This window comes from Balaenoptera musculus, chromosome 16 (genome assembly GCF_009873245.2).
Source record: "Balaenoptera musculus isolate JJ_BM4_2016_0621 chromosome 16, mBalMus1.pri.v3, whole genome shotgun sequence".
Taxonomy (NCBI): domain Eukaryota; kingdom Metazoa; phylum Chordata; class Mammalia; order Artiodactyla; family Balaenopteridae; genus Balaenoptera; species Balaenoptera musculus.
In genome coordinates, this window is record NC_045800.1 from 29981442 (window position 1) to 30005099 (window position 23658).

Below are 23658 nucleotides of genomic sequence, written 5' to 3' on the forward strand. Positions count from 1 at the left end.
GTATCAGCTGTTAACAGTTTCTCATGTTGGTTTCAGAAACTTTGCATGCATATGCAGTAATATATTTATGTGTATCATAAACCTTTTTAAATACCATGTTCTGCAGTTTGCTTTTTTCACTTACTTTATCTTGGACAGCTTTCTACCTCCGCAAATAGTTCCACCTCTTAGTATTATAAAGATATGCCATCATTTATATAACTTTTCACTTTTTAAGAGACATTTAAGTTGTTTACATTTTTGCTGTTATCACAATGCTATAACTAACATTCTTGTGTTCATTAATTCATTTACTCAAATATTCATCAATAGTTATTGGTCTCTTTATGTGTAACATACTGTGGGAAGGACTAGGTATACATATCTGAATAATATTCCTTGCCTTATAGAGCTTACAATCTAGCAGCAGAAATATATAGACTAAGTGAAGATATAAATATATAATTACAAATTATGAGAACTGCTATGAGAGAAATGAAGTGTGCTAATGTAGAGTTAGCTAGGAACACTTACCTGAACACAGAACCAGGGAAGGACTTTTTGAGAAGTTGACATTTAAATTGGGACCCAAAGATGGTAGAGCATTCCAGGCATAAGGAACACCATTTGCAAAGCCCTAGATGGAAAGAAACTTAGCATTTTCAAGGAACTGAAAACAGGCCAATGTGGCTAAAAGATGATGGATGAGAGAGAGTGGCATGAAATAACATTGGAAAGGTAGGGAGAGACCAATCGTAAAATATCTTGTAAGCCATGGTAAGAAGTTTAGGTTCTATCTGAAGAGTTAAGGGAAGCCAATGGAGAATTTTATTCAGGGGAGTAATGTGATCAGATATAGATACAGATATAAGTATAGATATAGGTGTATAAAAAACTACTCAGATACTCTGTGGAGAACAGATTGTAATGGGACAAGGGTGAAGCCAGGAAGGAACCTGTTTTAGCAGTATAGGCAAGATGGTGATGGATGGTTTGGGCCAGGCTAGTGGCAATAGAGATAGACATATTCAAAATATATTTAAAAGGCAGAATTGACACGAATAACAGGAATGGATGTGCGGATTGAAGAAGAGAAACCCGGACAATTCACTGCATGGGGAAGATAAGGGGAGAATCAGTTTGGGGGGAAGGCTGAATTGAGGGTCTATTTTGAGCATGTTAAGTCTGAGATGCTTGGGAGACATCCAAATGTAGCATTGAGTATGCAGATTAATCACAAGTCTGGAGCGCGAAGGAGATGTTTGGACTGAAGATATAAATTTGTCAGTGTATTTATAAAGCCAGGTGAAAGTATGAGGATTGACGACGCACAAGAGAAAGAACAAGAGAGATAGAGACTAACCTTCTTTAGGAAAAGCAGCACTTCTGACTTGTACAGGAAGAGTAGGGTACAGAGACAACCATGCATAGATTGGGTGATGGGAAGAAAGGAGCTCCCAAATCATGATTTCTTATATTGCTTAAAGCATAACGCAAGGTCATGGACTGAGAGGAAGGGAAGTGAGTAGAGAAGAGGATTTGAACAGAGAGGAAATGTACAAAATAGTCATCTCAGAGATTAGAAAAGCGAGCTTGATAAAGAAACTAGAGAAACATCATAGGATTACTGGTAGCATCAAGAACACATCTGAGGTATGGAATCATATCTAAAGTGAAACCTCTCTACCTGATTGTATGCTTTTCTCCAGCTACATTCAGCTGCTTGGGTACAAAAATGAAGAAGACAGGTGGTTAAGGATGTCTCTGTGTATTGCTGTAGGTCTGTAGTAAAAATACCTGGAAATAAAGTTACTTAATAAGGGTAGGTGTATTTTGAATGTTGATAGATATCACTATCAATCGATATATTTGCAGATTTAACTGGAATTTTTAAATTTTTATTTTATTTTATTTATTTTTGGCTGCATTGGGTCTTCATCGCTGTGCGCAGGTTTTCTCTAGTTGCGGCGAGCGGGGGCTACTCTTATTTGCGGTGCGTGGGCCTCTCATTGCGGTGGCTTCTCTTGCTGCAGAGCACGGACTCTAGGTGCACGGGTTTCAGCAGTTGTGGCTCGCGGGCTCTAGAGCACAGGTTCAGTGGTTGTAGTGCATGGGCTTAGTTGCTCCATGGCATGTGGGATCTTTCGGGACCAGGGCTCAAACCTGTGTCCCCTGAATTGGCAGGCGGATTCTTAACCACTGTGCCACCAGGGAAGCCTGGAATTTTAAAAAACACAACAAAAACACTGTTTTCATCTCTGTCTCTTTCAACACAACAAAAACAAAAGCACTAACTGGATAATAGTGTTATGAAGACCAATAACTCAGAAGTTTCAAAACAAAAATGTTTAATATAATTTAAGGAGAAAAACAATTTACTTGCATAATTCATCTTGCGTGTATGAGTTTTTTGCTGCATGTTTGTTGGTTGAGTAAGGGTTTGGGGTATGTGTGTGTATGTGTGTGTGTGTGTGTGTGTGTGTGTGTGTGTTTGAAAATGGAAGGTGACCTACCTTGCCCTGAACAGACCCAAAGACATCATGATTGAGCCCAGAGTGTACTGTAAGTGGTTTGCGGTTACTACCACTGATTTTTCACAGTGCCTTCCCACTGTGCATGTCTATGTCAAGAAAATAGAGTGGTTTGGCTAGATATGATTAGGATTTGCTGTGAGTGGGGTGGAGCTGTCAGATTTATATGGCTTTTTCTCTTAAAAATATATGGCCTTCCTTTTTCATTCCCAGTAACTGTAAAGCTCATTTGGAGCTGTTGCTTCCCAATCACTTGGCTCCCCATGTTCTAATGAATGCACAGCACAGTTCTCAGAGGGACTACGCTTCCGGCTGACACATCAGACCGGAAACTCAGAGTGGTTTGATCCCAAAATTCTTTCTGGGTATCCACAATTTCATAGGTCTCTCCTTTCTCTTACCTGTCAGAGGTTATTGTAACTAATTGGGTGTCTGTCCTCCACTGGCTCTCAGGGTTTGATTTGCACACACTTAGCTCCACTGATGGAATCACCACGTGGCCTAGGGAATGAGCTTTGATCAAAGTACCATCCATCCTCTTGCTCTCCAACTTTTTTTTTTTTAATTCCAGCTCTGCCTCTGGAAATGCCCTCTAAAACTTGCATCACATGTTTTTTGATAAAATGACATGACTCAGAGAATGTAAGCGTCTAGAATTATATCTCATAAAGCTCAGCTTTCAAAACTTAAGTGTGTTGAATTGAAGCCAGTCAAGTGAACTAAAAGCTGGCTGGGGGAAGACAAACACAGGAGAGTGATGAGTGACTCTGGGCTGAACAGAGGGATGCCTGCTGTGAGGCTGTCAGGGATGAGCAACCATTTAATTGTTATCTCTCTCATCATCATTCACAATCTAGAAGGCAGATGTTAAAGTCACCTTAATGAGAATGTAGGTGACACTAAATTTAGAGGCATTCTCCAAGGCATAGAAAATGTTGGTGGAAAGTACACAAAAGAAAAAAATGTTTTCTCCAAAGCTGCCAGTACTGTAATAGAAGGTTCAGAGGTTCAGAGATCATCCAACCATGCGTGATACCTACCTGTCCCACACATGAAGGTCCTCAGATAAGCAACTTGGGGGCTTAAAAATATGGTTAATTTTACTGTCCAAGTACGTTCATCCACTCTGTGGCTGTGGACCATAGGATTCAGAGGTCCATTTTTAAAATATGCTGGGCACTGCACTGGCCATGTGATAGGAGATGAGTTTAGTTATTCAACACATACTTATTGAGTACCAACCAGCCTTGTGCTAACACTGTGCTAGTTTCTGGGAATATAGCTCTGAAGGAAACAGACATGATCTCTTGCTCTCAAGAAGCTCAGAGTCTATCTAGGGAAGAGACATAATAAATAAGTAACCAGATAAATAAAATAACTACTACAGATTGTGAGAAATGCAATAAAGGTTTGGGGAAATCTGGTGAAGTGGCTATTTTGGATAAAGTGATAAACATAGGTCCCTTAAGAGGGACACTTAAGCAGAGACCTAAAGGATGGGAATGAGGTGGTTTCAAGAAGAGCTAGAGGAATCCCTTTTGTGCTGGGGCCTTAGAAGGGAGCGGGTCCAGAGGATTCACAGAACAGAAGAGGAAGCTAGATGTAGTGAGGCAGGAGAAGAGTGACAGGATGTGGGGCTGGAGAGCGAAGCGGGAGCAGCTGGTAAAGAGCATGGAGAGCACCATGAAGAGCTTGGATTTTAGTCTAAGAGCAGTGAGCAGCCACTGACGGGATTTAACAAGGAGCTGATATGATCCGATTTAAGTCTGAGGAGGATGACTTTAGCTGCTCCGTGGAGAATGGATTGTAAACAGTCAAGAGCGGAAGCAGAGGAGTCTAGATAGAAGGCTTTTGCAGACCAGATGGAAACTGTGATGACTCAGACTAGGGTAATGGCAACGAAGAGGGCAGAAGGGGACAGATGAGAGAGGGAGTAGGAGGCAGAAATGAAAGGTCATGTGGCTGGACTGGATGGGAAGTAGTAAGGGTAAGAAAAGAACCATTTTTACATTCTACCTCCTTTTATGCAAACCCCCGGCTAGTATTATCCTAAATCACAACAGTGCTGTACAAACCCCAACATGGGTTTGAACTCTCCTGAAAACATGTTTCCACCCCTCCCCAGGCAAGGGTAGACTGGCTGAAAATCTTTGCAAGGGACTTGAATTGATATTAGCACAGTTGGACACTGGTCCCTGTTCCAGAGTAGTAGGCCCCAGAAATTGATACCAGCTTCATCTCCCCCAACCCCAGAGAGCCCTGACCCTAATCTAGCCATGATCACACAAAGGCAGTCCTTCACAGTCATTCACTTTTATGGTTGAGGTTTTCTCTCCAGGCCTCTACCCTGCATTTATTCCTACTTGAATTCCTAACCCACCCTTCTTCCCATTAGTGTCATCTGTAAACTTAATGATGACCATGTTCTGTATTTTAGCCTCCAGGTCCTTTAGAAACAATGTTCTCTGTATTTATTTTTGAAGTCACGAGCAGATGCCCATGTTGGTCGAACACAGACACTGAAATCTGAACCAAGGAAATGTGATTTTGGAATGAGACTGGTTCCCCATGACTAGTGCTAAACTTTATACTATGGAGTTTAATTTAATATTGGAGTTAGTGCTGTAACCAAAATAAAACTTACATCAGAGTTGATCTGATACATCTAATAATGTGATTGTTATTATGCTACGAGAAATGATGTTTGTGTAAATGACTTACATACGTTTCTATTTCACAGTCACACCAAAGCTATAAAGCTGTAGTTTTCTTGTAAGAATTGTCGATTATTATCTCTATCACCCACGTGAACACAAACTCATAGTAAAAGACAATTTCCTTACTTCTAATCATTGTACTCACAGGGCTGAGGTTTCCCTTGCTGCACCCAGTCCTATCCTATACCTCCCTGCTACACTCCGGTCCTTAAGTAGCACACATAACTGATTCTACTCTAACCATACTAGAAGGATAGACAGAGCAGAAACTCTAGCTTCTGTGGCTGTGGAGTTTTTGCCTGAGGCAATTATAATATCCCAGTTCTGTGGCATGACTTAGGAGTATGTAATGTTGCAAAATTCCATTTTAGACAATGCATTCTTAGACAACTCTTCATGTAATTTTGCCTTACCATCATGGGAGCATCTAACCTACAGGGTAGGTATTCTTACAGGAGAGTTATATCAAAAATTTTAAGTTGAAACATTCATAATGGATGTCAAAAGCTGCCAAATGCTACTTCTCTCATGCTGCCAAATTCCCAGATCCTTTTATGGAAGTAAAATATTGAAGGATTTTTCTACCAGTCTTTCCCTTCTGAGCTCACATGCTCCCCAGCCCACCCTACTCCTAATGTTTCATTTCCTGTTCTTCTGAGATCTGGAGGCCACAGAGGTAGGTGTAGGTCACTACAGCAGCCCACAGGCCTGCTTTGCTTTCTCTGAAACTTGTGGGCTTCACCCGTCAAACCCAGTTTTCACCAGAGGAAGATCCTTCTATCTCCCTTAATTAGCAGCTGCTATCTTTTCTTCTCCTTCTATGGCTTTTCCTTTTATAGTCAAAAAGCCACTTTGGATCTCCCTTAGGCCTGTCTTCCCAGAAAGTAGTCCATCATTCTCTCTTGTGTTTTTGGACTCCCACCCTATTTTATAGTATGTGCCTGTGAAATATACAAGAAGAAGGAGATATTACAATGCTGTAGCGTTGTTAAGAAAAGTGAGGACTGATCATCCCACCTACATAATTTGCAGGACCCCATGCAAAATGAAAATGTGGGACCTCAACTTTTAAAAAGTGCTATTAAAGGTACTAGAATGCAAAGCTTTTTTCCTTTCTGCCAGTCTCTCTCTTGACTATGGTATTTTTTATTTGCTATTTAATGTTGTTCTAAGTAAAGAAATAAAGTTTTAAATAATTAGCATGAATTTTGCCTTTCATCTTTATATTGTGCACATGAGACTTAAAAGCTAATATAAGAGCATTTAGGTTGTGTGTGAATTATCAAAATTATACAATTTGTATTTCATAGGTTGTACATACATATGTATTTTGTTCTTACCAGAACAATGGAAACACTGCACAAAATTAACTCAACTGTTTTTTAGTTCACTTCGTGATGTGTGGACATTCTACCAATATTCCCTACCTTCAGATTATTGATAAATAAGAAAGGACTGAAAGGAAAAGGAACTGTGAGTTACCCTATCTTTCCCTTTACTTCTGCTTTCATTTTCAGCAAAAGTGATTGGCTAATACAGAGAAGTAATATGAGTAAGAAAGGATATGATAGGATTCTTTTCTGTTTCATAGAATGCTATTGCCTTCTCCCTGTGTTTGAAACGAGTTCTAGTGTGAACAGAAAGTGTGGCTTTTTGAGGCTGTCAGCCCCTCTGCTCCCCACTTACACACACTCACTTTGCACTCCCACGTGTCATGGATACACCAGAATTCTGTGCTGTGGTACATCACAAACACTGTATATTAACTGGATAGCAAAGAACTATAGACACACATATTGGGTACATCTCCTCTGCTCACATGCATGCTCCCTTGTCTCATTAGACTTCATTTACAAAACAGGAATTGAAAGACAAAATTATTAAGAATTTCAAGACAGCAAGAGTAGAGCATTAAGCCAAATGCAGGGCTTTTCTGAGCACAGGGCCCTTCTGAGAATGGGGACAGACAGAGGGTTATAAGATTGGGTAGCTGGGAGAGCAGGTGGAACAGAACCTTGACTTTGCCAAAGGAAATGTCTTATTATGAAAATCCCCTAACCTATTGGACTTGATGCTCCTGTTTCTGTCAGGAACATCTGAAAATTTTGTTTATATCTTTGGCTGAGAAAGTAGAGAAGATAGGAGGGAACTCTGCCAATTTTTTCATTCCAGTTGACAAGGAAACTTCTCTGAGGTAAAAGTGAGAGACCAGGTATTGAACCTATATGACACAGACTTTAATTCCTAATTATAAGGGAAATTTTAAATGCATTTTCAGTGTCCCACTTATACTTTTAAAAGACCTGTTGTCACTTAAAACTAAGAAATGGTTATCAGAGCAAAATTAGAATAAAATTTTCCATCCGGCTTCTTTTGTGTGGAGAATTTGATTTTGTGCAATTCAAGACTATGTTAGTGTGCTTTTGCAAATGTCAGAATTATCAAATTACGTAATGAGATTTATAATAATGTCTTCATTCAGGGTTCAATAAGCTGTTTTCCAGCTGGCAGTTTCCTGGAATTGGACTTTCTTTTGAACTTTGAAAATTGTGCGCATTTCTAAGAGTCCATATTCTATTTCATACTGGGTTTCTGTGCCAAGATTGCTGTTGTTTCCAGCTTCTCCATCAACTAATATTTCTCTGTGCAAAGTCTGTAAAGCCCTGTAAATGAAGCTCTTTGGGTTTGTAATGATTGCTTTCCAACATGTGAGGAAATACCAAAAGTAATTACTGAGTAGGTACTGTGGCTTCCCATTTGCACTTACTAAGAATGATAATATATGTTGGCAAAGTACCTACTCCAAAGCGTTCCTGTCACTAACCCTCAATCACTCCCTGAATAGTAAGGATGAGGTAATGGCTGGAAATAAAAACCTCTTCCAATGGTTCTGTGCTGTGTCCAACCAGGAGGACGGCTTGTTGTCCCTGGTCAGAGGGCAGCAACCATCAAAAAAAAAAAATTAAGCCCCAATCCAGAAAAATTTTGCTATACGAATGACCACTTTGGTTAATTTTGTTTCTAGTGTATTTTCTGTTGGGAATGATCCAGGTTGGCAATATGGGTTTGCTAGTTAATTACCAGATCTTCTCTTCACTTGATGTTGACAAAAATGGTCACCATAATGAGAACTAGACTCAAGGCACAGGATAGATGCAGGTCTTCTGCCTTTTCTCTCTATTGCCTCTGTCTCCTCCTCTCGAGATTCCCTGATGGAGGTGGGCTTTTTGCCACAAGACCTACTTACTCCCATCCCAGAACTGCCTCAAAACCTCACACACTTCTTTGCTTTTCATAAAAAGGGAGCAAAGTACCTACCAGCTTCTATTATAGGAAATGAAGGGGAACAAAGATTCTCTGTCCCTCCCCAGCTTGATTCTTTATCTTTTTCACATGCCCTGGCTTTGGGGTAGTAAATATACTTTGGTGATTGCAAAGTTAACTATTCTTTTAAAATCACATAAAGTTTGATGTCAATGAAAATATCCTAAAAGCCATTAGATATATAGTTTCGCCTTAAAGGATGGATCTTACCTTGCACCTTGAAGTCCACTTTACTGGGAGGCCTGGATCCACTTGAGATGGGCCTTGTGGAGCAGGGTCTGGACTCTAGACAACCTTAACGGACCCCATACAAACACAGACAGCGTATTCTATACTTAAAACAGTAAAATGTGAGGTTATTTGGGACAATTTCCTGAAAATCAGTTTTTAAATCTCTCTGTAGGTGATCCTAGGGTCTATAAGTTGTGGTGTTCATAGCAATTTAACTTCTGCCCAAGAGCAAGGGGAGAGGTAGAGAGACTAATCTAGTTATCTGTAGCCAGCATTTCTTTTCCTCAGGAAAGATCTTGACCTTAGAAATTCCTGAAGCGTAGAAAACCCTTCTCCAGTGTTCAGAAAAAGTAAAGGGAGCTAGCCCCTTCTGCTAACCCCAGCTGAGTGTGGGGTGTATTTGTTCTGCAGAGGGTGGATTGATAGACAGAACTGCGTTGGTCATGCTTTCCCACCAGTTACACATTGTAGCCATTTCAGGTTCAGCCATGTGTGCCAGATTGAATTAAATGCTTTTTAAAAAGTCTCCAAAGCAGGAAAACATCTTTCTCCAACTGGTATTTTTTTTACATATTTGCTAATGAGTGTCTGCACAATAAAGATATGGTCTGTAGCTTGTTTTGCCAAGGAGAAATCCAATTTGGCTCTGGTGGATGTTGCTGCTAGTCAGATATAGTTTAATTCTTTAATTGAAGCAGCTTCAAAATAGCTTGTGGACAATGCAGTGTTCCACAGGCTTTCCTAGACCTGTCTGGGTGGAGACCACCTTCACTTTGTGGTTCTGAATCCCCTGAGCTTGTCAGAGTGTCTGTCAAAAAAATGTCTCCTCTGCAGCTGGTTGACCCTGCCGTTGGCCTGTTGGAGCTGTGGTTAAGTCTGTGGCTGACTTCACGGATTTTAATTCCCTCCTTGTTAGCCAGAAAGGTGCTAGCATTCTGCCACCCTGGAGAAAAGAGTGAGACAGCTGCTCTCCACATGCTTCCAGGAATCTCTCCACTGGCTCAGCTACTGTAGCCTGCCCAGAAGGCAGCCTGTTATTATGAAGCCTCTATGCTCTAAGTACCTTACATGCACTTAACTTTCCTGATTTGTACAAATACTTTGGGGACAGAAAAGTTTGGTGTAAAAGAGGACAAGTTTGGGGAAAGAAAAGATCTGCTCCAGGTCACAGGTGCTTGTGCCTCTCTGCCTACCAACACCCAAAGGATGAGTCAGTTAAGGAGAGAGAGATGGGACCTCAGAGTTTGCTCGAAATCTACTCAGAGACCTTACTGGCTTTGGCCAAGTAAAAGCTAAGCTCTTCAAGGTGTGAAACTGTGTCTTAGTTATTTCTACTTGTCCAGTATATCACAGGTGCTCAGCAAATGTAGACTGATGATAATGATGATGATATCTAGACAAAAAACACATATCTACTACCTATTCATTCATTTCTAGTGAAGGCAGGACCTTGTCCTTGGCCTGATTCTCTAAGACTTTGGTGCACACAAGTAATTGCCCCCATCTTTTTCATAAAAGTGCCACTGTTCACTTGTAACCTTTATCTTTTTTGCCCACTTTTTCTTTCTATCTTGTTTCTGAGTTTTTCTCCATATATACTTTATCCTCTGCTTGTTCTCTTTTGATTGGCTAGTTGTTTGAATTATGTCTTATCTACCTTGGGCCATGCTTTCCCCATCATTCATCCTTTCTAGAATATATTCAGATAACATACATACAAGCACAGGCATTTATAGAAGATGATTATTAATAGTAATATCAGCTGATATTTCTCTGTGTCTGTTACTCACCAGGCACTGGGCCTTTGCATTCATTATGTTAATCCTCACAACATCTTCAGAGGTAGGCACAAGTGTTATCCTATTTTACAGATGACAATCCTGAGGCTTAGAGGGAGAGTAACTTGCCCAAGGTGGTAGTCACACCCAGGAAGTGCTGAAGTTGAACTAGAACCCAAGTCTGACTTCAGTTACTGCCACCCACGTTATAGGTCACAAAAATGATGTCAATGAGGTCTCCTGAGTGAAAACAAACCTCTGTACAAGTAGCCCCCTCACTCTGTGAGGACATTCTCCTTGACAAAGCCCTAGCCACTCAAGCCCAGTCTTCACTCACTGCCTCTCAACTTCTGACCAACTCCAGGTGAAAGCTGTAAGTCACACTCGAGAGCCTTCCTTGATTACCCCAGCATGACTTTGCCACCTGCCCTCATTGTGTTTTGAGAAGAGCTGAAGGAATATTCTGGGGCACTAGACACTGGGATGGAAGCTTTCCCTTACTCTACTTCCTGAGTGATAAGCACCAAAAGAAAGAAAACATTCATGGGTAAGAACTGGTTCTACCTTCCAGGACTGGGCCAGGCACTTTCCCAGACCTCGTCTTATTTAAAGTTCATCATGATCAAGCAAGAAAGGTTTTCATGGTTGAGGAACTTGTGGCTTAAAGCAGTTGACTGACTTACAATGAACACAGATAAATGAAATTTAACTGGAATTCCAATCCAGGGTGCCTGACTCCAAAGCTCATGCTTTTCTGCCTCTGCTAGGATCATACACAAGTGTCTGGAAACCCAGAGTAGTCCAGGGAGCCAACACAACTGCAAAAGCAAAGAGCATAATATAAGTTTTCCATGCTTGGAAATAGTTGACTGGAGTGAATGGAAGGAAAGTTCTTAAATGATTCTTAACAAGATCTTAGACGTTCTTACATATCACCATCGAACATAAAATGTTAGGTTTAATAGGATATTATTTACTTCCACTCCACATAAATAAACAAGTATGGGTGTGTCCACATGTATATTTATGAGATACCCTATGAAGTGTGGGAGAGAGATGCACCAATATTTTCTACTTTCCACACTCTAGGTCAATGGTTTGCCAAACGAGGAGCCCCAGGGGAGATTTGGCAATGTCTGAACAAATTTTTGCTTATCACAACTAGAGGAAGGCCTTGCTACTGGCATCTAGTAATTGTAGGCTGGGGGTGCTGCTATATATCCTGCAACGCACAGGACAACCTGCCGCAACAGAGAATCATCACGCCCAGGCTACCAAGAGTGCTGAGGCTGAAAGACCCTGCTCTACATTTTAAGACAAGGGAAATGGTACACTTTCTCCCAGGTTCCTGGCATTGTAGAGAAGGGCTTATTCCTAGCATATCCCCCCTGCATCCTGGGTAAAAAATAACTGTGCCTGGAACCAGGAATCTGTTTAGGAAAAACTCACTGTTTTTTCCTTTACTCTCACACTACTGCCATACTCACAGCAATTCTGACACCGGATGTGTGGATTTCTTTCTCATACCAACCAATTATCTGACACCAGCTGGGTGTCCTACAATTCAATGTAGTTCTGACACTGTCTACCTGGAGTTAGCGTCAGATCCCACAACTTAATGGCTCAGTCTCACAAGACTGCCCCCACTTCAGATGCCAATTACAAGTCTCAAGTTGTCCCTGGTACTTTTGACCGGCAACCTGGTATAAATCAGCATTCCTGTGACTTCCTCCTCAGGTTTGATAATTTGCTAGATCAGCTCACAAAACTCAGGGAAACACTTACTTAAGTTTATCAGTTTATTATATGATAAAGATACAGATGAACAGCCAGTTGAAGAGATACATAGGATGAAGTCCAGAAGAGTTCTGTGCATAGGAGCTTCTGTCCCTATGGAGTTGGGGTGCACCACCCTCCAGCACGTGGATGTGTTTACCAACCCAGAAGCTCTCCAAACCTCATATTTTGGGGATTTTCTGAAGGCTACATCATGTAGGTATTATCAATTATTAACTCAATGTCTAGTTCCTCTCCCCTCTCCAGAGAATGGGGGAGTGGGGCTGAATGTTCCGAACTTCTAAATATGCTTGGTCTTTCTGGTGACCAGCCTCCATCCAGGAGCCCAATAAGAGTAGCCACATTAGAGCAAAAGATGCTCCTATCACTCAGGAAATTCAAGGGGTTTAGGAACTCTGTGTCAGGAACCAGGGTCAAAGAACTGAGGAACTGAGGGTAGATAATAATAATGTATAACATTACTTCAGAGACTCTCTCAATCAAGGAGAACCCAATGAATTTAGGAAATTTGACAATCCTAGTGAAATCAGATTTCTTATCACTTACTTTTCTGTTTGCTGAATCCCAACTTAAATTGAGATTCTGGCAGCCTGATCCTTTTCTCTTCCCTGCAGTGCTCAATTGATTATCACATTTGTCCCAGGTTAGTTCTTCATATTTCAGGCCTATTCTGGGCCTGCTCGGGCTCTGCTCAGGTCTTCAAAGTGCAGCAAAGAGGGGTACAGGGCATCTTAGGGGGTAGTTCAGCAAGGAGTGTGCTTGCCTGTACCTAATTCAGCCAGTGACGTGTGGCCTCTCTTTTACTAATTCAGAGCATTCAGAGGAGCAGAGAGGATGCGGCTGATTTTTATCTCCAGGTAGCACTAGCTCTGAATTTTTAAGGGAGCTTCAGACTGAATTCTCTAATCAGTGAGATAAGATGTTTGGCTGCATACTGACATCTTACCCATTTGATCAAGCCAGTAGTTTTAATTCTAGCAATACTTTTGAATCATAGATTCAGAGAACTACAGTAGTGAAATTTATCTACATAATTATAGTATTTTCATTCATTAATTCAACAAACATTTATTAAGCACTGGTGCTGGGGCTATAATTCTGTCACCTCAGTACATTGCTTTATATCTATGTCTATGCCTCAGTATCCTCACCTGTAAAAAGAAAAATAACAGTGCTTCCTCATAGGATTTATTGGTGAATTCAGTGAGATAATACATGTGAAGCACATATTAAGCACTCAAGAAATGTTTGTTGACATTGTTGGAAGAAACATGGACCCTGATCTCACTGAAGTGTCTAGGGGAGAATACACTAGTAAATAGGCAATTAACAAACACTGTGGAAACTGCTGAGGGGGTTACCTCAGTGTTCACAGGATCACATACAAGAGAAACCCTAACCTGGACATGGGGCTTCAGAGAGGTTTCTAAGAGGAAATTTCACTTAGGCCGAAACCCAAAGAATGAGAAGGAGTTGGCTAGGCAGGGCATGGGAGGAAGAAGTACCCTAGACAAAGGGAACGGTATTGCTAAAGGCCCAGAGGTGTGGGAGAATAGGCCTTTCAAGGAACTGGAAGAAGGAAAGGAGTAGTACTCAGAGATAACTACTGTTTTCATTTAGGTGTATATCCTTCAAGTTTAATTGCACAGAGACACTTATTTCCCCTCAAAAATAAGATCACCCTATTTTAGAGTCTATTCTTTTTCTACACACTATAATGAACATCTTTTGACATCATTAAATATGCTTCTAAAATAGAATTTCTAGTAACTGAAAACTATCCATAGTTGGATCCACCACAATTTGCTTATCCAGTAATTTATTTATTGAACATTTAATTGTTTTGAAGCTTTTTCCCCAGTAAAAATAATGCTGTGATGATCATGGAACCAATTAAGATTCTTTGGTCATAAGAAAAAAAGGGAGAGAAGGAATCTAGGGAACTTAAGCAGAGAAGAAATGGGGTTGTTGAAAAGCTGAAACACCCAGCTTGGAAAGGATAGGATTCAGGGCAATGAAGAATCCAGGTGGCAGCACCAATGAACATTCAGTCCCCTCAAGTTGCCACTCCATAGAGTAAATCCAGTCCAGCCGCTCTTAATATGCTTGGCCATCCCATTCAGTTTCCAGATTCCCTGGAAAGAAAGTCCAACTGGCCTAATATGATCAGTTACTCTCCTCAAGGAAGATCAGGGAAACTTGATAAACAGTATACAATCATGGCTGAACCATATCCTAAAAGAAAATCCAGATGCTGTAATCAAAAGGAGGAAGAATTGATATTAAGGCACAAAACCAACAACTACTACAACCATCTTACTGATAAATCTTTGCACATATCTATGATTATTTCTTTGGAATAAGTTACGAGAAGTGGAATTGTTAGGTCAAAGGGTATACAGCAATTTGAGGCTTTTGATGCATATTACCAGGTTATTCTCAAGAAGGATTACTTCTGGCAATTCATCCTTTCTTTTTCTTTTTTTTTTTATTGTGGTAAAATATATATAACATAAAATTTGCTGATTTAACCATTTTGAAGTATACAATTCAGTGGCATTAAGTACAGTCACAATGTCATGCAACCATCTCCCATGTCTATTCCCAAAATTTTTCATCACTCTGAACCCATTAAGCAATAACTCTCCATTCTCACCTTCCCCCCAGATTCTGGTAGCCTCTATTCTGCTTTCCGTATCATGAATTTACCTATTCTAGATATTTCGTATAAGTGGAACCATACAATATTTGTCCTTTTATGTCTGGTCCTTCACTTAGCATGTTTTCAAGGTTCATCCATGTTGCAGCATGCATCAGAACTTCATTCCTTTCTATGACTAAATAATATTCCATTATATGGATATACCACATTTTGTTTATCCATTCTTCTGTTGATGAACACTTGGGTTGTTTCCACCTTTTGGCTTTTGTGAATAATGTTGTAATGAACATTCACATACAAGTTTCTGTTTGAGTACCTGTTTTAAATTCTTTGGGGTATGTACCTGTATACCTAGGAATGGAGTTTCTGTGTTAGGGTAATTCTATGCTTAACTCTTTGAGGAACTGTCAAACTGTTTTCCACAGTGGCTATACCATTTGGCAAATCATTCTTGATACTAAACTCTGGGAAATGTTTCACTGATATGCTAAACTTCATGACTGGACTATTCAAGATAAGCAAGAATAGTTCAATTGCATTTTTTACCAAAAGTAACTCTCATTAAAAGCATGTAGTTTGGCATTTTTATAACAAACTTATCAGTTTTGCCCCAGCCATTTTGAACCCAGACAACATCACCTATCTTGTCTCAATGAGCAGGTGAAGGCAGGCCTGTATAATTCTTTGTGCAAGCTTGTGATTTCCTTCACTTGCAGCATGCCTAGAATTCTGATTTTATATTCAGTGCTTCTGGTGCCCCTTGTATGATGACCTTCTGGGCTGCATTTCTAGGTTGGAGGCTTCCTGATTCTCCATTCCACTCAGTTCTCTGGTTTGGGCATCATCCCCACTGGATTGGGCTAGAAATTCCTCACTACTACTACTGTGCACCACGGAACCCCAGCTGAGCCAGTGCTTCCTCCCACCCTTGCTCAGGTCTGGGATTGATGGGGCTGAGTACAGAAAAACTCTGTAATTTGTTTCAGAACACATTACCTGAAGTCCAGTGGTAGATAAGACTGGCTAAGAGCAGCAAGGGGCAGGGGACCAGACTGGGGGATATGGGTACCTTCAGGCCCTTCTAGTTCCAACTGTTTATTGAGCACCCTTATAGGTGTTCAGGTTCTAGGTGCTATATTAGGCAGCTGTGAGAAAACACAGCCCTATCATCATTGAATTCATAGTCTAGAAAATAAGACACACATGAATCAGAAAATCCTAGTAATAAATGTGTAAATATAAACTGAATCAAGTGTCCTAAGGGAAAGAAATTGTTTTCTGAGGACACATAACAGAAATGTGGTCCAGGAAGACTTCCCTGGAAAAGTGACCCTAGAGTTAACATCTGAGCTAAGAGTTAACAAATTTTATGTGTGTGTGCACCCACGCATGTTGGGGAGGGGTGTGCGGGATAGGAATGGGAGATAATTAGAGAAACAGGAAGGCCCTGTCCATGGGGGAAGGGATAAAAAAAATCAATGTCCTTGAGGATAAAAGGCCAAGTAGAGAAAGGTGGTAAGGGACCAATTCATGGTAGAACCACTGGTTTTAGCCACTGTCTCTAGCCTGCAAGCAATGGGGAGCCATTTGGCAGTTTTAAGTAAGGTGGTCAAAAAATGGATTGGAGGGGATTTCATTCCCTCTAGAGAGGGCAGCAGGGAAAATTGTAGCTTTTAGTATTATTTCCAAAGATGCTTCAGTCACATGGAAACTTTCTAGATCTTCCCTGCAGCTTCCCCTCCGTGGAGGAAGTTGGAGCAGCGGGGTTCTTTCCCTTACACGTGAGCTCTGGCCCAGCGCCACATCTAGAGCAAAACTCCATGGGGATGTTCCACTTCACTTATTCTTGGCTCTCTAAGGTCAGCTATCTAGATAAAGAGTGGCTACTAGGGTAGCCTCGTGCCTACTAGAGCTATGTTTTTGTGACTTTGGAAGTCAAGCAAGAGGCTCCACGATGGAAAAATATTTGTCATTTGGCTGTCACACTTCAGTGCATGTACACTTGCCAGAAACAGAAAATATTGAGATTAAACAAGTTTAGGCACCTGCAGCAACGCCTATCAGTGCTCAGGAAAACCATGACCTTTGAACCTTGTGAAGTTATCATTTCACTACCATTCAGCCCTGAAAGACCTCCCATCAGTTTCAGGAGGTGAATCTTGATTTGATCATTCATTCAATCAAATATTTACTGAGTACCAATATCTATGTTCACAGGCACCAGATATGCAAAAGTAAGCCCTGATCTCAAGGAGTTTCCTTCCAACCATCCTTAACCTTCCCAGCACATGCACATGTGCACACACACACGTACACACACGAGTTATGTTTATGTTTTCAGGGCAACTTCGAGCATAATTGTGTACATACTAGAATACAACTATTTTCATGAGGCTAAAAAACATCTTTAAAGGAATAAAGAGAAGAAGAAGCAACGTTTATTAAATATTTCTATATATCAGGCACTAATAGATATTTCCAGGTGTATTATCTCATTAAATCCCTATGAGGAAACTGAGTTTTATTTTATTTTATTTTAAACATTTTTTATTTCTTTAATGTTGTATCTATTTTATTTATTTATTTTTGGCTGCATTGGGTCTTTGTTGCTGCGCGCGGGCTTTCTCTAGTTGTGGCGAGTGGAGGCTACTCTTTTTTTTTTTTTAACATCTTTATTGGAGTATAATTGCTTTACAATGGTGTGTTAGTTTCTGCTTTATAACAAAGTGAATCAGCTATACATATACACACATCCCCATATCTCTTCCCTCTTGCGTCTCCCTCCCTCCCACCCTCCCTATCCCACCCCTCTAGGTGGTCACAAAGCACCGAGCTGATCTCCCTGTGCTATGCGGCTGCTTCCCACTAGCTATCAGTTTTACATTTGGTAGTATATATAGTCATGTACTACAATGCTCATTGCAGCTCTATTTACAATAGCCAGGACATGGAAGCAACCTCAGTGTCCATCGACAGATGAATGGATAAAGAAGGTGTGGCACATATATACAATGGAATATTACTCAGCCATAAAAAGAAACGAAATTGAGTTATTTGTAGTGGGGGCTACTCTTCGTTGCAGTGTTCTCATTGCGGTGGCTTCTCAGCGCAGGCTTCTCTCGTTGTGGAGCACGGGCTCTCGGTGCGTGGGCTTCAGTAGTTGTGGCACACGGGCTCAGTAGTTGTGGCTCACGGGCTCTAGAGCACAGGCTCAGTAGCTGTAGCACATGGGCTTAGTTGCTCCGCGTCACGTGGGATCTTCCCGGACCAGGGCTCGAACCCGTGCCCCTTGTATTGGCAGGTGGATTCTCAACCACTGCGCCACCAGGGAAGCCACGGAAACTGAGATTTAGAGATAATAAATAACTTTCCAGGATTTGAATATATATCTTTCAACTCTAAGCAAATTAATTCTCCACTTTTGTTTCTCTGTGAAGCCTTCCCGGAATCCCTTGGTCATAAATAATTGTTTTGTCTTCTGAATTCCCTAAGTTCTACGAGTGGTTCCCGCTTATGTGGTGTTTACTTTAGTCAGCCTCGTTTTACAGAGAATTGCTTACATGTATCTTGACCCCTAGGTTCCTTGAGGACAGGAAGATGTCCTGTTCATCTTAGTATCACTTGGGCTGAGCAGAATATCTGCATGCCACTAATATGTGCTCAGAAAATGCTTGTAGAATGGAAGATGTATTCGCAGGCCTCACATGGGTGGTCAGAGCCTAAGGCCACAACCCAGCACCCCTTCCCACTCCTAGTTCTGTAGTGTAGCACCAAGGGTCTCATGGTCATGCAGTGTGGACCACCCAGGCCGCAAGCCCAAGCCCTGATCACATTTCCATCAGCAGCTGCCCCTTGCCACCTTTCCAGCCTAGTGGTGCACACTCCGAAGCTACAGTCCACTCCCAGGAAGCCAGACTCCAGGTTGAGGTCCACGCAGGTTCTGGCAACAAGACTCCTTCCCTGACCATACACCCCGCCCAGACTGGGTCACATGTATGATACTATACAGTCTCATAGATTTCTCCATTACCATTAGTTCTATTGAAATTAATTGCATAACTCATTGGCTTAAGGACTATTATTCTTGATAAGAATATAAACTTCATGATGGCAAGAACTGTATTTGTCTTATTCACCACTATGTTCCTAATGCCTAGCATGAAGCCTTAAACATAGTACACATTCCATAATTGAATTCTAGCACCTCCTATAAGCCAGGCACTCTACTAGGCATGGGCTTTAGGAATGAGTTAGTAGTCTTAGACCTTGAGGAACACATGGTTCAGTGATTAATCCAGTAAATTCTGCAACCATCTGTCAGTTTCTTTCTTTTTTCCCATTTATTTTGGTTGAACTTACTCTATATACTGCATTTTCCAGCTTTCAGACCACAATTGACTTTCTGACAAATACTAAAGAAAAAGAAAAGATTTAAAACCTCTGTCTTTTTAGTGTCATCTGTTATTAGTTTTCCCTCTCCAACTAATAAATGGACTCTATTTTTCTTCAACCTCTTCTCATGTCTGATACACTTAAAGAATGTTTGTTTGGGTCTCTCTTTGTCCCTTGAAAATTGCAATGCATTCCTTGCTTTGGATTTTTTTATTGTTGACATGAAAAGCTATTATATTTGCCTTCCTTCTTTATGACTGTTATTGTTTGAAAAGTTCTCTTTCTATTGCATCTTTCATGCACTGTCTTTTTGTTGTTGTTGATGTTGTTAGATATATATGTGCATTCTTTATTTTTTTCCTATCTCATCTATGCATAAAGATAATTTTTTCTGCATTTTCATGTCATTGCCTTAAGAGATATTCAGGAATTATTCCATTTGTTTAATTTTATTTGTGATTATATAAATGGCACATATTCATAGCAAAATAAAAGAAAGGAGAAAGGGAGGGAGGAAGGAAATATAATTTGATTCTGCTGGTTTACATGAGGGAGAGATAAGGACAGTGAGAGAGGGAAAGTGGAGTTTCTTTAAAAAGAGGTAGGCTAAATAGAGAACTGAGAAAAGAATAAGGGTGAGAGAGGAGTCTGAAAGTGGTGCACGGAGCTAAGTAAAGGTGCAAATTTCACATTCACTTTGGCTTTAACCTACCGTCAACTGACTTACCAACCCAAATCCTAGATTCCCCTGAGGGGAATCTACATTCTACTTTGATTAAAGACTTAACTATGAAAGAAAAAACTCTAAAAGTTTTAAAAGAAAGCATAAAATATCTTTATGAACTAGACATAAGGAAGGACTTCTTAAACAACACAAAAAGAAATAGATATTTTATGCCCACTAGATTGGGAAAAATTAAGAAGTCTGAAAATAACAGGTGTTAGCAAGGATGTGGATCACAGGGAACTCATACAGACACTGCTGGAGGAAGTGTAAGTTGGAATAATTGGAATTACTTTGGAAAACAGTTTGGCATTATCCTGTAAACCTGAATATTTTTATACCTGCGTGTAACCCAGCAATTCCAGTACTACAGTTTGTACTATAGAACCGTGCTTCTCTAACTTTGACAAGCATCCGAATCACCTAGAGAGCCACACAATTTGGGGGCCTCACCCCTGGAGATTCTGATTCAGTACATCTAGGATAAAGTCCGTGAATTTGCATTCCTAAGAAGCACCAGGTGATGAGGCACTGCTGGTTTCCAATCACAATTGGAGTAATGCTTCTCCGGATTTCTTCACCTGGGTCTTAGGAAACAGGAAGAAGAATGTTCAAAGACACATTGCTCATAATAGCAAAAATCTGGACACAACTCAAATATCTATCAGCAAATAATGGATAAATAAATTGTAGTATTTTTACACAATGGAGTATCATACAATATTGAAAATGAATAAACTGTAAGTACGCGTAACTACCTGGATGAATCATTGAAGCATAATGTTAAGTGAAAAAGGTAAGTCAAAGAAAACTACATACAGCGTGATACCACTTTTATAAAGCTAACAAATTAAATAATATATTGCTTAGGAGCAAATATATATATATGGATAAAACTAAACTATGAAGGAAGGGAATGAAAAACATAAAAATGAGAAAAGGAAGACTCACATAACTAAATGCAACAGTGTGGGTATTATGGTAGCTTTTAAGATGGATGGTGGGTTCTCATATGCTTCAGAACTGTCATTAAGTTACATATATTCTCCTGTATATGGAAAACATATACATAAGAACTTGAAGCTATATTTAAAGAAAATTCTCACGGGTTGAAGGAAGGGCTTAGTCTTTCTGATTAAAAGTAGTCCCCAAATACAGGCAAATTAATGCAGAAACTCAAATTGACACAGTCCTTGTAAAAATTCAAATATCAAGGATAAAACATGACTCCTATAAGCATCCTTGCAGGACACAAAAGATAGAAAAGAAACAGGCTAACCAAACACAGAAAAGAATTCATGCGAGCTTCAAACTTCTCTGCAACAACTGCTGCAAAAAAATAATTTCAGAATTTATTTGGAAAAATAAATGAATATGACTAATTAAGGAACATTTGAACAAAGAAAGGAGAATTATAATGAAATGAACTTGAATCTCTAGATATTAAATGCTAACTATAATAATGAAAATGATGTGAAACTGATTTTTTTAAAATAGAGAGTTCAGTGGAAGAGAATAGAAAATCCAGACACAGAATTATATATAACATTTCTTATCAGTATATGTATCATGATATACATATCATAAACTATTATATATGACATATGCATATATTTATATATGTTTATATGTGTTATATATAACATGATTTTAAATATATGTTATGTAATACACATATATATGTTATATATTATTATATATCATTTATATTATATATCACAATGTATATTATATTGTATATATGTGTGTATGTATTATGTATCTGTATATGTATATATAGTATATATGTATTATAATATATATACACATTATACCATATCATATATTGTATAATATATACAATATACATTATAATACAATATAGTATATACAGTATATTATATATTAGATAATGACAGACATGATAATGTATAATATTATATAATATAAACATTTATATTTCATATGTATAAATTTTAGTTTGTGATAAAGGTGGGTTTAGGGATAGGTTATTCACTATATGATGCTACAACAACTAGTAGATAATTTAGACAATAGTAAAGTTAGTATCATACATCAAAATATTTTTCAGTGAATTAAAAGTTTAAATTTTTAAATGATAATATAAAAAGAACTAGAAAAAATATCAGTGAAGATTGATCTTACCCTTGTGTGAGGAAGGACTTTCTAAGAATAAAAGAAAAGGAAGAAATCAAAAGAAAAAGATTGCTATATTTTTCTATAAAAATTTTTGAAATTCTTCATGTCAAAAAAATCATAAAAAGTGATAAAAAGCAAACTACAAATTTGGACAGAATATTTGTTTCATAAATATTCCAAAGGATTCTTACCACTAATATTAAAAGATATGTTACAAATCAATGAGAAAAAGGTGGACATCCCATTGGAAATACTGTGACTGGGATAATCTCTTCACAAAGATTACTTCAAGTCAAAGACACAGAAATTGTAGTCAAGTAAGAGCAATGAATTTTTTTTTCATCTATATGATTGACAATAATGAAATATTTGCCATTTTAAATATAAGGAAACCATATTTAACAGCCATCCTAAGTCCACTTAAAGTTAATTAAGGTAAATGGGCAAGGCTTAGTGCTCAGGGCAGATTTGGAGCTATTCTGGCGACAAACGAGCTCTGGGACTTTGTTCTGATTTATTCAATGCACCAGACATTTTTAAGCAGCTGATGTTATAGATGACCACAAAAGGGAAAAAAAAATGATTATTAAAAGATGAAGGCTGAGAAGACATGATTGATGTCTTTAAGATCTTGAATAGCATGCCTGCACTGGAGAGTATGTTCACTGAATTCCAGAAATGGGGGGAGGGGGGAAGCTCCTAAACAAATTAGGAGGCCCTATTTACATGGTGAGTTATAAACACTGAAGTCATTACCCCATAATAGGATTTAAGAGCAAATACAAAATATGTTTTGTATCCAATATAAAAATAAAACATGATAATAGCAAATACAGTAGAAATTGAGGTGGTGGTAAATAGGCATTTGTAAGTTCAAACACCTGTGTGGATTACAGATTGAGTATTTATTAATCAGTTACAAATGGACGCTGGAATGTTTAAAAGCACCACATTGTTTTTAGTTTAGAATTATTGAGGATGACCAAGAATTAGCACCATGGTTTGCAGACATTCTTCTGTTTGTATTTTCGCCTCTGGAATCAGGACTCTGGTCTCCTGTCTGGAGGAACTTCATCCTCCTCCCACCACATTAAGAGTGACAATATTTGGAGGATGATATGTTGGATTCTCACATTGGTGGCAATCCTAAAGATTGGAAATCTTCCATTCTATAACTAAACAGAAGTCATAAACCAGTATGAAAGTAAAGTCATAGGAAAAGAAAGTTGAAAATTCAAGGCCCAGCTGGTTGGTCTTTTATATGTGAAAAACTGATTCATTTGCTTTGTATGCCACTCGGGGTTCGCCCCACTGACATTTCCTCATTTGGCCAGTTGCAAAGGCCACTTTAGATAATGCCCACTTCATTATGAACCGAAGATGA

The 23658-nt window shown here is 39.3% G+C and overlaps 1 protein-coding gene across 3 annotated transcripts in view; it reads left to right on the plus strand.

Moving 5' to 3' along the window:
* Window positions 1–23658, plus strand: part of HPSE2 (heparanase 2 (inactive)) — a 626127-nt gene that overhangs the window by 575939 nt on the left and 26530 nt on the right. The window lies entirely within an intron of this gene.